The sequence below is a fragment of the Gracilinanus agilis genome, chromosome 3 (genome assembly GCF_016433145.1).
Source record: "Gracilinanus agilis isolate LMUSP501 chromosome 3, AgileGrace, whole genome shotgun sequence".
In the NCBI taxonomy this organism is placed as follows: Eukaryota; Metazoa; Chordata; class Mammalia; order Didelphimorphia; family Didelphidae; genus Gracilinanus; species Gracilinanus agilis.
The window spans coordinates 113,516,771-113,533,128 of record NC_058132.1 but is presented as its reverse complement, the minus strand read 5'-3'; the positions used below and the strand labels follow the sequence as shown (position 1 = coordinate 113,533,128).

The following is a 16,358-nucleotide window of genomic DNA, read 5'->3' as shown; positions in this document are numbered from 1 at the left end:
TCACAGGAGGCTCAGAGGAGAATTTGATGGTCAGACTGAGAAGAGTGAGTATGATCAAACAATTATAGAAAGATAACAATAGAAAGCAAAAAATAAATAAATAAATAAAGCCATGCTGCCTTGATATAACTGGTTTTGGAATACCAGGAACAAATGCTACTAAGCACCTGCTATATGCTATGCACTGAGAATACAAAGATGAAAATGGGTTCAGGCCTAGACTTCAGAGATTTTATTTTACACAGAAGAGCATAATATAATGATACAAAGGAGGAATTATACTACAATAGAAACTGGCTTTGCAGTTACCAGATCTGGGCTCAAATCCCTTCTTCAACCTGTACAACCTGTATAATCTTAGGTAAGTCACTTAACTATTCTGGGTCTAAATTTCCTACTCTGTAAAATTAAAGGAGTACATCAGATGGTCTCTAAGACCTTTTCCAACTCTAAAACAAAGACTGATCCAATGACTGGATGACCTCTGAGGTGCATTCTACTTCTAAATCTACAAACTTATGATCCAGATTGAATGATTTTGCAAGATTTAAGAAGAAAACACTTTCAGCTGGAAGAGCCAAAGAAAGCTTCATGGAAAAAGTGATACTTGGACTGAGGATTTCTTAGTAGAGAATGATGAGGGAATACCTTTAAGGTATTGGGGATCATAGGCCAAGAATAGTAAACAGAAGGTAGCGGGAACTCACTTGGAGGTAGAGTGTTTGCAGGAGGGAAAAGTCTGAAAATGTAAATCACTGAATTGTAATGATTAAAAAGTAAGTGTCTTGATATAGCTGATATCTCAGAGATTTTGATCTCTGAAGCCTGCCTTATCCCTACTGAATATGAATGAGTTGATTACAGACCAGCTGCACTGAATGTTCATTACATGAGAAAAATAAAATGGTGGGCTGGTGATTTTTTTTTAGAAAGACATACTTCCATCATCTTGTTTTAAATGCCTTCACAGAGACCTGTAATCTATGCTTCATCAACATCATCCTTTATGCCCTGGAATTGCAGGAAGATTGTTCTTTTTGTTTGGTTTCCCAACTAATTTCAGATAATTAAATTGAATGCATAATAAAGAAAATGCCATCACTTCAGAGTTTCCTTTCAAAATAAATACTAAAAGATAAAAAGCAATTAATTATTAAGATTTTAATCTCTTCATCCTCAATGTTTTATGTGGTATGTAATGTAGCCAGTTAGTTGAGATAATGGGATCATAATTGACTTGGAAAATTAGGTTGGAGGAATAATGACACAAAATGACTTGCACAAGCAGAGGGGAAGCAAGTTGGCAGGAGCACCAACCAGAGGGGGCGGGGAAAGTGAGTGACTGAGGAGAAGATTCCAAGAGGAGGAAGTTGAAAACAATATGACTTGGTGAGGTACAGAATAAATAGCAGGGAAAAGAACCCTATGATCCAAGCAAATCACTCCTTGAGATGAGTGGCAACAGGAGCACGAAGTGCTTCCTCTACCTAAAGGATGAAGGCGTAAGAAACCTGTCAGTGTTTGATAAACTTGGAAGTATGCCTTTGATGGGGAAGGGGGAAAAATACAATGAGAACAGATGGGACCTGGAGGTCAGAAACGGGTTCCTAAAAGAGACTTGGGTCCACAATAAGGAAACCAGGCTGCTCAGTGGCTAGGTTGAACCCCTACACTTGTGTATGATTATAATCAGGCTATTCTGTGAGTGATAACAGCATCTACATCTGCTGGAGCTCTGAAGAGACTTGATTAGAGCTGGAAATGCTATAAGGATAATTCTGATCCAGATAAACAATTTAATTGTGAACCAAGTGTGGGGCATGTCTTTAAACTATAGGAAGTCCAGTCAGAAAATGAAGAAGACCTTCAAAGGTCATTTATTCCATGCCTGTGCTTTTAGAAAAGGTGACCTTGACACCATCGCAGATAGTAATATTAATTTTTATCATAATAAATATCCATGAAAATTCTACAAGACTTTAAGAAATGATTTTGTAAGACCAATACAGTAGTTGAAGAAACAGTGTGCAACAGTAGATAGTCTGCTGGACTTAGAGTCAGGAAGATCTAGAGTAAAATTCCACCTCTGGCATTTAATGCCTATTCCAAACCTTCACTTCCCAGCTCCAGGCTTTTCCTCTACCCTCTCTCTCTCTTCCAGAAGAGAAACTGATCTCTTGCTTTGCTGAAAATTCAGGCCATTTTCCATGGTGTCCTCTTCTCTTATTCTCTTTGTTCAAAATACTTTGGCATCATATCACTCATTTCCTCTTTCCCCCAGTGACTGACAAAAAGATGGCCTTGCTCCTTGTCCAGATTAATCTTCTAAATACAAACTTGATCCTATCCCTTCCCTTCTTCTCCAGTGGATAGATCCTGAACCACCTCCTGTCTCAGATCTTCAGCCCCTCCCTACTGACTGATTCCTTGCTAACTGCCTTCAAACATGCCCAACTCTTCCCCATCTTTCTAAAAACCTTCAGTGGACCTTACTCAAGATACAATCATACATCCTTCTTTTCTTTCTCAACTAAACTTCTCAAAAAAAGCTATCTTATAGCCCCTGTATTCAATTTCTTTCCTCTAGCTCAATTTAACCCTTCAATTTGTCTACTGACCTCTGACCTGCTGTCCTTATTGCTCAACTGAAACTGCTCTCACCAAACCAGTAACTTAATTACCCAAGTTGATGGTCTTTTCTCCATCTGCATCCTTAGTACTTCTCTGCAACTTTCAATAGCAATCCTCTCCCCTTGTATACTTTTTCTTCCTAAGGACTTTGTGACACTACTCTTCTCATTCACTTAAAAATTTTTTTAAACCCTTACCTTCTGTCTTAGAATCAATATGTATTGGTTTTATGGCAGAAGAGCAGTAAGGGCTAGACAAGGGGATTTAGTGACTTGCCCATGGTTATGCAGCTAGGAAGTATCTGAGGCCAGATTTGAACATAGGACCTCAAGTCACTAGGCCTGGCTCTCAATCCACTGAGCCACCCAGCTACCCCCATTCATTTTCTACCCGTCTGATTATTCTGCCTCAGTTTCCTTTGCATCTCCTAATCCTACCTCAGAATGAAAAGATTTTGTCTCTCCCTCTCTGTCTCAATATCTCTGTCTCTCTATCTCTGTATCTTTCTAGCTCTCTGTCTCTGTCTTTCCCCATCTCCTTGTATCTTTCTGCCTCTCTCCATCAGTTCTAGTGGATTTAACTATTAGCTCTGAACAGATGATCCACACACAGTTCCGTTTATACAGACCCAGTCTCTCCCTGGAGTTTTAGATCTACATCACCAATTGCTTATTAGACATTTCAAACTGGATGTCCCAGAAACATCTGAAATTCAATATGTTCAAATTGAATTCATTGTCTTTCCCAAAAAAGACTTCCAAACTTTCCGTTTTCTGGTCCAAGGCAGCACCATCCTTTTAATCTCCCAGGCTCAAAACTTTACTATTTGCCTTGACTTCACATTCTCCTTCATTTCATATATCTAATCAGTTGCTAAATCTTGCCATTTCTACCTTCATATAATCTCTTATATCCTACATTTTTTCTCCACTCACACAGTTATCACCATAGCTCAAGCCCTCATCACTTCTTGTTTTAATTATTATTACAGCCTCCTCCTTGGTCTTCCTGATTCAAGTCAGTCCATTCTGCATGCAGCTTCCAAAGTAATTTTTCTTATGTACAGATCTGACCATATTATGAAGATAAGATTAACTCTCCCCTTGTCCATTTTTAGCTAATCAAATCAAGAACTTTAAGCACTTCTACCTAACCATTAAGTAAAATAATTCACAAGTCACTTACTAAAGTAAGTGATACCTCCAAAGGCCACTGCCCACCCCACCCCCCAGGGCTAGGCAAATTGGAAGGCTAAGATTGGTTCTCGTAAAGTGGGGGAGCAACAGAAAGTGAGGCTAGCCTGAGGATTCAGTCATTCTCTCTGCTTTGGTGAGCCATACTAGAGAAGGACTCTGCTTCCTTGGCTTTGGAGAGGTCCATTCCTTTTCTGGCATTTGGAGAGATTGGCTGAGAGTCCTGCCTTGGCTTTGGAGGAGGCTGCGCTGATGGAGTTCTGGCTGAAGATTCCACAGGGAGATGGAGCCCTGAGGAAGCCTCCTAAAGGGGTGCTGAACCAGACTTCACTTCCTTGGAGAAGCCCTTAGGGCTGGTAGGCTTGTTAGGAATCTGTCTCTTTATCTATATTTTCTACTTTTACTCTTTCCACCTCTTTGTAAATAAAAGCTGCTAAAAGTCATTTTTACTTAAGCTATATTTTAAAATTAGTGACCATAATATTACTTTATAACTCCCTTATTTAGTTATAAAATCCCAATTTTAATTCTTACAATGTGACTCCCCTAATCAATCAGCTCCAATGGCTTCCAAATTGCCTCTAGAGCAAAATATAAAATCCTCTGATTAGCTTTTAAGTCCTATACAGTTTGAACCCAATCTACCTTTCCTAACTCACTGACTTGATATCACTGCCCTTTCTGTACTCTCCAATTCAGCAAAACTGGTTTTCTCTCTGTTCCTTACCTGATAAGCCCATCTCCTCTCTCTCTCTTCGTTTTGATTATCCCCCATGCCTGAAAGTGTACTTCCTCTTTTTCTTTACCTTAGAGTCCCTCTTTTCTTGCCAGGACCATCTTTTGCATGAAGCTTTTCTTGATCCCACCACCCCTCCCCAAATATCAGTTCCCTCCCTCTAAAAATTATCTTCTATTTGAATACTTTGCATCTATTTTTATTTATTAACTTTACACTTACAAAATATCTATTTGTTGATAGATTGTTAGTTGTATGTACCTGGGCAAGTCACTTAACCTATAGGTGTAACTGTGTAGGACTAAACCAACCAAGCCATAAATGGATTGTAATGTGCAGTGGAGGGAGGATTTCCAACACTGGGAGTTACCTTTAATTGCAATTACAGGTCCTCTGCCTAATATAGTTAAGGGACTGATATCCCATTTGGATTTTTAACTGAGGTTCCTTTGAATTCATCTTACACAGTTACAGGATTAAATTTCCCTATGATCACTCTTCTGAGGAAAAACAAACAAACAATAAACATCAGTGACCCTCTCCCTCCTCTCCCCCCACCCCCCATTGCCTACTCAGTGGAGATCAAATTCCTTAACCTGACACTCAATGTCCTTCATAATCTGGCCCCAATACATTCTTAGGCTTACCTTGTAATTCTCTTTAGACATTTCATACTCCAAATAAACTTAACTACTTTCTGATCTCTAAATATGCCCAGGCCTTCCCTCCCTCCCTCCTTTCATTAGCATTGACCTCTGTATCTGGAATGCCTTTCCACCTACCACACACCTTTGGAAACTCTTTTCTATTCTTCATGGTCCGACTCAGGAGTGACCTCTTTCATTCATGCTGTTCTTCCCTGCTCTGTCTACCTTCCAAAGGCAAACGTGACCTCACCTTTCTCTCATCTCTCCTATCACCTTGAAGGAATAAAATTATAGGATTCAAACTGGCATAATTTTAGAGATCATCTAGCCCACACCCTTACTCATATCTCTCCTCTGCCATTTGTATTCTGGTTAGCTGTTTGTAAGTCATTTATCGCCTACTCATTGTAAATTCCTGTCTTAGTCATTTTTATATTCTACAAAAGCCCTACACACTGGAAAACCTTAATATTTGGTGAATGTTGAGAGATTTCAACAAATTCAAGGCAACAAACATTTATTGTCTACCTTGTTCAGAGTAAGGAATGGTAATAATAATAATTAATAATAATAATAACAATAACTGGCATATGCATAGTACTTTTAGGTTTGAAAAGTTCTTCACAAATATTATTTCACTTTATCTACACAACAACTCCAAGGAGGAGGTACTATTATTATCCCCACTGTACAGATAAGGAAACTATGGGAGGGAAAAGTTAAATGACTGACCAAGGTCACATAACTAGAGATTAAATGATCTGCTCAGAATCACAGAGCTAGCAAACATCTGAGGCATAATTTGTAGTCATATTTTCCTGATTTCAGGTTCAGCTATTCTTTCCACTGCTCCCGCTAGCAGCATTATTAAAGGTGATTGAAAGTTTTGATCATATATCAACTCTTCCCTCAAGGAGTTTCCATTTCTAGGAGGGTGATATGACAAGGACATACATAAAATATACTGTACTACATCTTCTTATTTTACATATATATTATACATATACTACATAATTCCTGATAATTGTGTGCTAGAGATGTGATTGAAGACAGGTAAGTGGCATAGTGGATAGAGCCTGGAATCAGGAAGACTCAAATTCAAATCCAGCTTCTGACACTCATTAGGTGTATGGTTGCGGGCAAGTTCCTTAACCCTGTTTGCCTCAGTTTTCTCATCTGTAAAAAGAGCTGGAGAAAAAACGTGGCTAACCACTCCAGGATCTCTGCCAAGAAAACTCCAAAGGGAATCACAAAGAATTGGACACAACTGAAATGATTTAACAAGAAGAGATGTAAATAAATGTTGGTGATAAGCCATTACTGTCTAGGAAGACAAGGGGAGGTCTCCTAGAAGAGGTGAGATAATATTTTTGAAGAATCTTAAAGCACTATATAAATTCTAGCTACTATTATGATAAGACTCGTTTTAAAGAATGGGTAGGAATTTAAAACGCAGTGAAAGGAAGGAAGGCATTCTAGGCAGAGAAAAGAGGGCTGTTATAGCAGACCTGGGAAGTTAAATAGGCATATTTATAGTGTAATGCCTTATTTTGAAATTGAAGAGCCTTGAGATTTGACCTATCAATCTCATTTTGCCAACCTTCAGTTTGACATGTTAGCATTATATTTTGGAAGCAGAAGTGCTTCTTAGCTCTAGAAGGAAGATTCTTCATATTCTCACGTGTGTCTTCCATTCATTGTAATGGACCAGGCCCTTGACAGAGCTTTTCCTTGATCCTCATTTACAGACAGGCACTAAATCCTCTCATTTCTTTTCTTATACTGTCTCTCACATCTCTTTCTTCTTATGCATCTCAATTGATATTAGTTAAACCCAGACTGAATCACTTCACAATTGGGCACTTCTTACAGTCTCCTAATTGACTTCTTTGCTCCTAGTTTCTCCCCCAACCAATCATCCTACTGCCAGAATAGTCCATCTAAATCATTGCTCTGCACATTCTTCTGATAAATAGCAAAAGCCCTATAGGGTCCTTACTCTGACATTCAAGAATCTTAACTATCTTGTTCTAGTATGTGATCTCTTCAAACTTTTATTCTACTTTATGCTAGTGGCACAGCAGGAAAATGGTAGCCCAGGGGATAGAACAGTGGGCTTAGAGTCAAAAAGACTTGAATTCAAATCTGAATGCAGATATTTACTAGACATGTGACCCTTGGCAAGTCATTTAACCTCAGTTTCCTTAACTATAAAATAATAATAATAATAATAATAATAGCAGTTCCCTCCCAAAGTTGTAAAAATCAAATGAAATAATATCTGTTTAAAACATTTAGCATTGTACCTGGTATGTACTAGATGTTGCATAAATATTTGGTCCATTCCATTTCCCCTACCCCTAAAAGGCAACTAGATGACACAATATATAAAGTCCTGGACCTGGAATCCAAAAAAAAAAAAAAAGAATTCAAGTTAAGCTTTATACAACTTGTAAAACCCTGGGAAAGTCACTTAGTTTCTCTTTACCTCAGTTTCCTCCACTATAGAAATAACCTATAGATATACTATAATATGATATATACTATAGATATAATGCAGACAGAACCTACTTCAGGAACTATTGTGAGGATAAAATGGGAAATTTTTACAATTTTTTTTGCATTTTCCAAACAGCTATTCCATTACTGTTCCTATAATATTTGTTTGCTGTGAGAGCCAGTATGCTATAGAGGATAGAGAGTTGGTCTCAAAGCCACAAAAACTTGAATTCAAGACCCATATCTTAACACATATTGGCCATATGACACTGGCCAAGTGATTTAAACTCTTATAGTAGAACTTTCTGAGACCATAATTTGTAGACAAGGTTCTGAGTTGCATTGGTAAAGGGAGTCTTACTTATCTGAGAATTTTCCACATCAATGTAATCACAGGAAAGCTACTTTCTCTACTTCCTTTATTGCCAGGAGCTACCCTGCTTGGATTTGGGATATTTCCATACTTAATTAGCAATGAACACAGTGCTATATGCTAGCTCTGTAAAAGAACTTCATAAAGGATACAAAGAAAGGGAATAAGTACTTATTAAGTTCCTACTATGTGCCAAGCAATTACTGGGTTAATTACAAATATTCTTATTTGATCCTCACAGCAACCCTTGGAAGTAGATGTTATTATTGTTCGGTCCTTTTTGGTCATATCTGACTCTTTGTGACCCTATTTTGGATTTTCTTGACAAAGGTCCTGGAGTAGTTTGCCATTTCTTTCTCCAACTCATTTTACAAAAGAGGAAACTGAGGCAAACAGGATTAAGCAACTTGCCTAAGAACACAGAGTAAGAGTAGTCTTTCTGACTCCATGCCAGAGCTGTATTTGCTGTGCTCTCTATTCACTTTATCTAGCTGCTCCTAGATGCTGTTATTATCCCCACTTTATAGTTGAGGAAAAGGAGAAGCACAGAATTTGAACGACTTGCTCACAGTCACACAGCTAATAAAGAGCTGAACTTGAACTAAGGTCTTTCTGACTCCAGGCTCAGTACTCTAACCTCTGGGTTACCAAGCTAGAAATAATATGTCTCTGCTCAGTGAAAGCCAAGGTAAAAGATATATAAAGAAAGAGTACACTTTTCAGGCAGGATTATTAGATTGGAATCATTTCTTTAAGGTCAAAGGAAAAGCTCCTTCAGTCATCATTGCCTTCCAGATATGTCCCCTAGGATCACCTGGCAAAGAGATTAGAATGCAGCAAATATAGCTCCCTGCACAGATTGAAATTGATAATGGGGAGTTAACTCAGTGATCCTTTAGTTAGAATGTATTTTATCAACTTTATATTTGTGCTATATATATTTTAGATATACCTTTGTACCTCCTTCCCACTAGAATGTAAACTCCTTGGAAGTAGGGATTGTTTCATTCTTTATGTTAATATACTGTGGGACAAAAATAAACCACAGCCATTTCTTAATATGTCTGTGGACTGATCTCTCAGCAATTTTATGGCCTAATAGTGGAAAGTCTCCAAACACTTTTGAAGGAAAAATGGTCTCTAACAAATGATTAAAGGACATGGTAAAGTAGATAGTCAAAACCAGTGCTCTTTTCCTTAGAGGAAAAAAAAAATACATTCAGTCTTGTCTAAATGGGTACCACAACCCTTCAGTTTTGTCTAAAAGGATTTTTTCACAATTACAAAAGTATCTGGTCACCTCCTCTCCTTTCCCTTGAATACTGAATGTTTTCTTATGCCAATAATAATAATACGCTAATCTCAATGATCTCTTTTCTCCTTAAAAGGTTCCCTCTTCTCTATGCCATACCTCTCTCATAAAATGCCTCTGTGGTTCTTTCCAATTCTAAATTTATGATCATATATTGAAGAGGGAATGGGGAAGGCATAACACTGAGAATGGATTCTACGGGAAAGAATCTCTTGGACTATGGAGTTATAATGAGTCACACCAACTTTTTCAAAACACTTTCATCTTTAGCTGTGAAAAACCAAAGGGCATAATTATGTGCAGTTGGCAAAAATATAAGCCTTTCTGTGAAGCTCAAGGCAATCTAGAATTTTTTTATTAGTTCCAGAAGAACTTATCCCTTTTTAAACAGCTATATCCAACAAAGACATAGCTGGGCTAAGGGATAAAGACGTCCCACAGTGAAATAGTGATACTTCTTTTCTTTGTAACCAGGAAGGAATGAGACCTTTAGAAAAGCTCTGTTGCTTAAAGAAGGTTTTATCCAGTGTTTTTCCCCGTTTTCTTTTCAGCCTTTCTCTTTCCTTTGCATAGCAGCATTTATGAAAAAGAATCAGCTACTTGGGCCAAAAATGGCAGGAACATTCCCTTGCTGTGGAAACATTCACAGGCAGTCAAAACACATGTTGATTAGCTTGACTTTGTGTTCGATTGAGAAATAATGAGATAAAACACAAAAAAGATATTGAATAGAGAGAAATCTATTCTGGCTACTGAAGAGACCTCCCCCAATCCATCCCTTAATCATGTGCCCAAAGCTCTCTAGATGGATGAGAATTATTTACATTTTATATTCATATTTCCTTACTTCCATACCCTGCATACTCCTTTCTTTCCCCCCACATGTACCATTGACATCATTTGCCTCAGCTGTTGCCATCCCATTAAACTGTATCTCCATTGGTTTATCCATTTGATCGTTTTGTACCCTGTGGCTTATGAGTTGTTGTGGCTGATCACCTTGGCAGACCTCTCCCAAGGCTAAGCTAGAGAGTTAGGATTTGAGCAAAACCAAAGAGTGTGGCCAAGAGGATAGGGATACTTCTCACTAGCTAGAATGTTTCCTTGATAGCAGAGGTGAAGAGAATAACAAGTGATTAACAACCAAGGAGCATTTATCAAGCTTTTTCTGTGTACCAAGCACTGTATTAATTGTGTTGAGGATAAAAAGAAAAAATACAACAGTCTCTGCCTTCAAGGTGCTTACATTCTGGTGGGGCAGATATATACAGAGAAAGCAGAAGGTAATATAGAAAGGAAGGCACTAACTGTGGAAGACATGAAAAGGACTATAGGAGGCAGCTAGTGGGCTCAGTGGATAGAATACTGGACTGGACTTAGGAAGACATGAATTCAGATTCAGCCTCAGACACGTCCTAGCTGTGAGATCCTACGCAATTCACTTCACCTCTAATTGCCTGACAAAACAATCTACTAGAGAAGGAAAAGGCAGAACACTCTAATATTCTTGCCAAGAAAATCCTCTGGATAGATATGATCCAGGGGGTCAGAAAGAGTCAGACATGACCGAACAATAAGGAAAGGGCTGCACCAGAAGGTGCTATATGAGCTAAGATGAGAAGAGACTTCAAATGACAACAAGGCTTAGATGAAGAGGGGAAATAATTTAGGCACAGGGGACAAGTGTAGCAAAGCCACAGAGATAGAAGTTGAAGATTTATGAGTGAAGAAATCAAAGTAGGCTAGTCAGCAGGAACTCTACAGCTGAACTGTAGCATTCTCAGAGGGAAGTAATGCATAAGGAGTGAAAAACTGAGGAGAGAGTGGACAGCTGTTAATGTCAAATAGAGGTGTGAATATTTGATCCTAGAGATAATTGGGAGACACTGGAGACTACTGAATAGTAGGGTGACGTGGTCAGATCTACACTTTGGGAAAATCACTTTAAAAGCTTAGAGGAGGATTGTTTGGAGTGGAGAGGGACTCTAGGTAGTTTGACCAAATATGAGGCTGTTGTAATGGTCGTGGCCATAGCTAATGAGGAAGGGGGCCGAATGAGACAACTGATTGAATAAGGAAGGGAGGAATTGAAAAGGACTCCAAGATTGTGGATCTGAATGACTAGAAAGATGGTGATTAGCTCAGTAGTGAGAAGTATATTTGGAAGAGGGAATAGATTAGCATTGTTTTCAACATTTTTAAATTTGAAATATGGGAGATTTAAAAGTGAGTGAGTATTAAGTACCTACTATGTGCTAGGCATTGTGTTAAGCTCTTTGTCAGTATTCCCTCATTTTATCCTTATTGGAACTCTGGAATGTAGGTGCCATTATCTTCCCCATTTCATAGTGGAGGAAACTGAGGCAGTTAAATGATGTCTTAGGTCACACAGATAGTAAGTGTCTAGGGTCAGATTTAGACTCAGATCTAGCTGATTCAGGCTCAGTGCTCTCATTTAAAACAAAATGTCTGAGGTACACTCACAGACCAAAAGCTAATTAGTTTAGTCATGTCAACATGGAATCTAGAAACCCCAAACTTATAGCCTAATAAGATTTGATGAACCCCAAGTTTTAGGACTAGCTTGTAAATTGGAGACCCCAAAACTTGGACTTGTTCCCTATTTCCGTGAGAATCCCCCCTGAAGGGAATCTCAGGCTAGCATTTTGGGACTGAATAATGGACTCTAAGGTAAAAGACAATAGCCATCTGGTGGGGCTAAGCCAAAAGCCAAGTGCATCTTTAGCACAGTCTCATAAGCTGAAGGTCCTGAGTTCGATCCTCGAGGGAGGGTGTGATACAGTGGGATAGGCTTCTGGAGACAAGAAGAGTCCTTTGGTTTGAGCTTGGCCCCACCTGATGGGGATTGTCTTTTACCCTGGGGTCCATTATTCAATCTGAAACTGCTAGTCTGAGATTTCCTTCAGGGTGGATTCTCAAGGGAACAGGGAACAAGTCCAAGCTTTGGGGTCTCCAACTTACAAGCTAGTCCTAAAACTTGGGGTTCATCAGATCTTACTAGACTACAAGTTTGGCGCTTATAGGTTCCATGTTGGCAGTCACAACCAAGTTCTCATCAGATGCTTCTTGTATATGGCACCATAAGCAGCTGGGCTCAGTCCCCAATTTCTCTCTCTGCCCCCAGCTAGAAACAGCCTAGGACTCCTTAATGCCTCTCAATGAATTTCTACTCTTCCAGGAGTAAAGAATAGGGCCCATCTCCAGGTGTTTCAATGTCAAGGGCTATGATCCAGAGGATATACATAACCGCTCAAAGATCAAATTGAAGAAGCCAGTTCAAGACATTGTAGAGAAGGAATTCCTAAGTTTAGGATTCGGTGTCCTGGGTGATAATATTTGCTGTATAATCACTGTTTCCATTGAATAATTAGCTTCCATTGGAAACCTAGGGAAGTGGGCTGGAGAAATTGTATAATGATCCCAAAATGATGGATTATGTATCCCCAGGCTAAATACCTCCAGGAGGGGCTGCAGCTGATGAGGCGTGCACTTTTGGAAGGCTCATTTTCAAATCTAATATCACCCTTCTACCCTAGATTTGGCTGGACCTTTAAGAGCCTTGCTAATCTGGTTTTGTTGACCAGAGGTGATCCATAGGTCTGATCCAAATAGTAGCGGATCATTGGATTTAGGCTTCCTTTGCAAATTTAAAGAGAACTTGGAGATTCTACAATCCAATTTCTTCACTTTACAGATGAAAAAGCTGATACCCAGAACACTAGTGACTTGCCCAGGGACACTCAAAAAGTTAATATCAGAGGAAAGATTTAAATCTATATTCTCTGAGTCCAAATCCAGAGCTTCTTTCATTATAACATAATACTCTGAAGGACTGACTAGATACTGACATGGTTCATTGATTCTGGTACCCCGTGATATCCATCTTTTATCAGCAGCAAGACAATGTTCCTACTCCATCATCATTGCCTGATCTATCCCTGAGTCTAAAAGATTATTTCTGAAATGTGCTTCACTGGTAACACCAGGGTGGGAAAGTATGGAAAGACAAAGCACATTCCCTTATTATTTCTTGTAGAAATAGCCTAAAGCATCCCAAACAATAAGAGAATAGTATCTAATTTTGAGAGAAAGGGCAGGTCAGTCTCAAAGAGCAGTGTCTCTGGAGTCAGATGACCTGGATTCCAATACAGAGTATTCAGATTCAAATCCTGCCTTTGATCCTTACTTCCTGGGTGACCTTGGATCAGTCACCTAATTTCTCAGGACCTAAATTTCCTCATTTGTAAAAGGTTGACCTAGACTCTAGATGGCCTCTGAAGTCCCTTCCAGGTCTAGATGGTCTAGATTCTTTGATCTTTGTCTCTTATCTCCTAGCCTTGGAGTTGCTTAGTAAAGCTCTATCTCTTCCCTCCTGACAATAATTAGAATGCATTATCACAGTTCCTTGGTAGCTCCAACCCTCCCAAACTCCCTTTTGAATTTGCTGGTTACATGACACTAATTTGCCCAAGCTTCCCAAATAAGTCCCTTGAAGCTGGCTGGGGGAGTAGAAAATGCAGGAGGATGCCAGGCTGTTCATTGCCAGAGGGGAGGAAAATGTAATTGCTTGAGCTGGAAAGTGGCCAGAGCAATGGAGCTAACACCTCTATTCTGGTGCCTGCTGCCAAAGGCAAAATAAGGAATTCAATTTCACTCCTCATCCCAAATTGGGCATCTTTAGCTGACCAAGGCCACTGCTGGGGATGTGGTTTCATTATTACCTAACAAAAAAATTGTCTTCAGAAATTTCAAGACCATAAAATATCCACTAGGCTGGTCATAACTGTCTGCTAAAAAATAAGAGGGAGAGCAGTGAGAAGCCACAAGAAAATAACTGAATTTGGAAGGAGAGAAGCAGTCATTAAGCACCTCCTATATGCTAGATAAGCACTTTCCAAATATTATCACTTTTATTCCTCACAGCCAGGCTAAGAAGTGGATGTACTTTTAATCATTCCCTTTTCATAATTAAGGAAAACTAAGGTAAACAGAAGTTAAATGACTTGCCCAAGGTCACACAGCCGGGGCGAGTCTGAGGCTGGTTTTGAACTTGGGTTTTTTGGTCTCCAGGTCCAGTGTTCTATCAACTTGCTGCCTCAAACCTCTCTGGTCCTCAGTTTCCTCCTCTGTAAAATAAGAGGATAGGTGACTTCTAAAATCCCTTCCAGTTCTAAAGCTCTAATTCTAAGAAGTAGGCTTGTATTTCTATGCTTTAGGGCTGAGAATCATAGTCTTCTGCATTTTCTCCTTTACATTTCTATTGCCACCTCCAGCTCAGCTTTTGTCATCTTATGTCTGGGTTACTCTTAACTAGTCCCCCTGATTGCCATTCTAGAACTCCTCGAGACCTTACAAGGCTCTGCTAAAAGCTTGTTTCTAAATGTCCTTTTATGTCCTTGTTCAAGAACCTGGCAATGCTTTATCTCGGCTCCTTGATAGCTCCAACCATTCCAAACTCCCTTGCAATGAAGTCAGGAGACCTTGGTTCTGGTGCCCACCCTGCTTCTGACTAGCCGTGTGACTTTGGGTAAGACATTTGACTTCTTTGGGTTTCTGGTTCCTCATCTCTAAGATGAGTTTAATGGATCCTAAATGTAAATCTGGTACAGCCCTCAGACTGTATCTAGTCCAACTTCTTCATTTTACAAATGAGAAAACCAATGCCCAAGAAGTAAAGGAGCTTTCCCCAAAGTCAAGAGGTAATGAGCATCAGGCACAAGCTTTGAAATCAAGTTTTCTGGTTCTAGAATTCCACTGCATTCCATTTTTTTTAATTTGGTCATCTCTAAAGAATCTTTTCAATACTAAGATTCCATGACACCTTCATTCTACATTCATTTTATCACTGGCAATCAAGGGCTTGAATAATTGCCTCTCCCCAGGCTGCTTCTCTAACCTTACTGTCCACTACTCCTAAACCCTCTGCTCTAAAATGATTCCCTAAATGGTCTCTACCTATATTTTTAATTTTGTTATTTTTAAACCCTTATCTTCTATCCCAGTATAAGTTCCAAGACAGAAGAGCAACAAGGGCTAGGCAAATGCAGTTAAGTGACTTGCCCAGGGTCACACATAGTTAAGAAGCGTCTAAGGTGACATTTGAACCCAGAGCCTCTCCACTGTGGTCCTGGCACTCTATCCATAATGCTACATAACTGGCCCTTCACCTATTTTTTAAATATCAATTTGGGAAAATCTTTAAGCTCTCAAGGGTTACTTGGGGAGGTTTCGAAAGGGGTTATGATAGAGATCATTTTTCATCCCCTTACCCACTAGCCACCATTCAGAAACGGGTCGACTAACTGCTTTATTGGCAAAAATCTGCCTTACACTTCTTACAACTGAAACTTAGTGCTAAATATCAAGGGATGAAAATAGAAACTACATTAAGTCAATAGCACATCCATGAGGCCAAAAGAAAAGAGGATTTTTTAAATGTCCCAGAAAACAGAGTATGGAAAATATTTTGACTTCTTACAAGCATCCTAAAAGGACATATGTTTTGGAGCTGCTGGATTTGTTTGCTTGTTTTAACCTAGAATGGAGATTATGAAAATACTCATTTGTGAGAGAATTTTTTAAGATGTCAGCTTGGCATCATGGTGTCATCGAAAGAGTCCTGTGCATGGAGTCTGGAAAATATGGGTTCAAGGCCTGCCTTTATTGCCTATTTGCTTGCCATATGTTGTTTGTTGTTTAGTTGTTTCACCCATGTCTAACTTTTCATGACCATATTTGGAGTTTTTTTTGGCAGAGATACTAAAGTGGTTTGCCATTTCCTTCTCCAGCTCATTTTACAGATGAGGAAACTGAGGCAAACAGAGTTAAGCAACGTGTCCAAAATCACATAGCTAGTCAATGTTTGAGGCCAGATTTGAACTCAGGAAGATGAGTCTTTCTGATTCCAGGTCTAGCATTCTATCCACTATACGTCTAGCTATCCCAT

General features: G+C 39.2%; 1 pseudogene; it reads left to right on the top strand.

Moving 5' to 3' along the window:
• Positions 1 to 1,451: 1,451 nt before the first annotated feature.
• Positions 1,452 to 16,358, top strand: part of LOC123241236 — a 71,177-nt pseudogene continuing 56,270 nt past the window's right edge.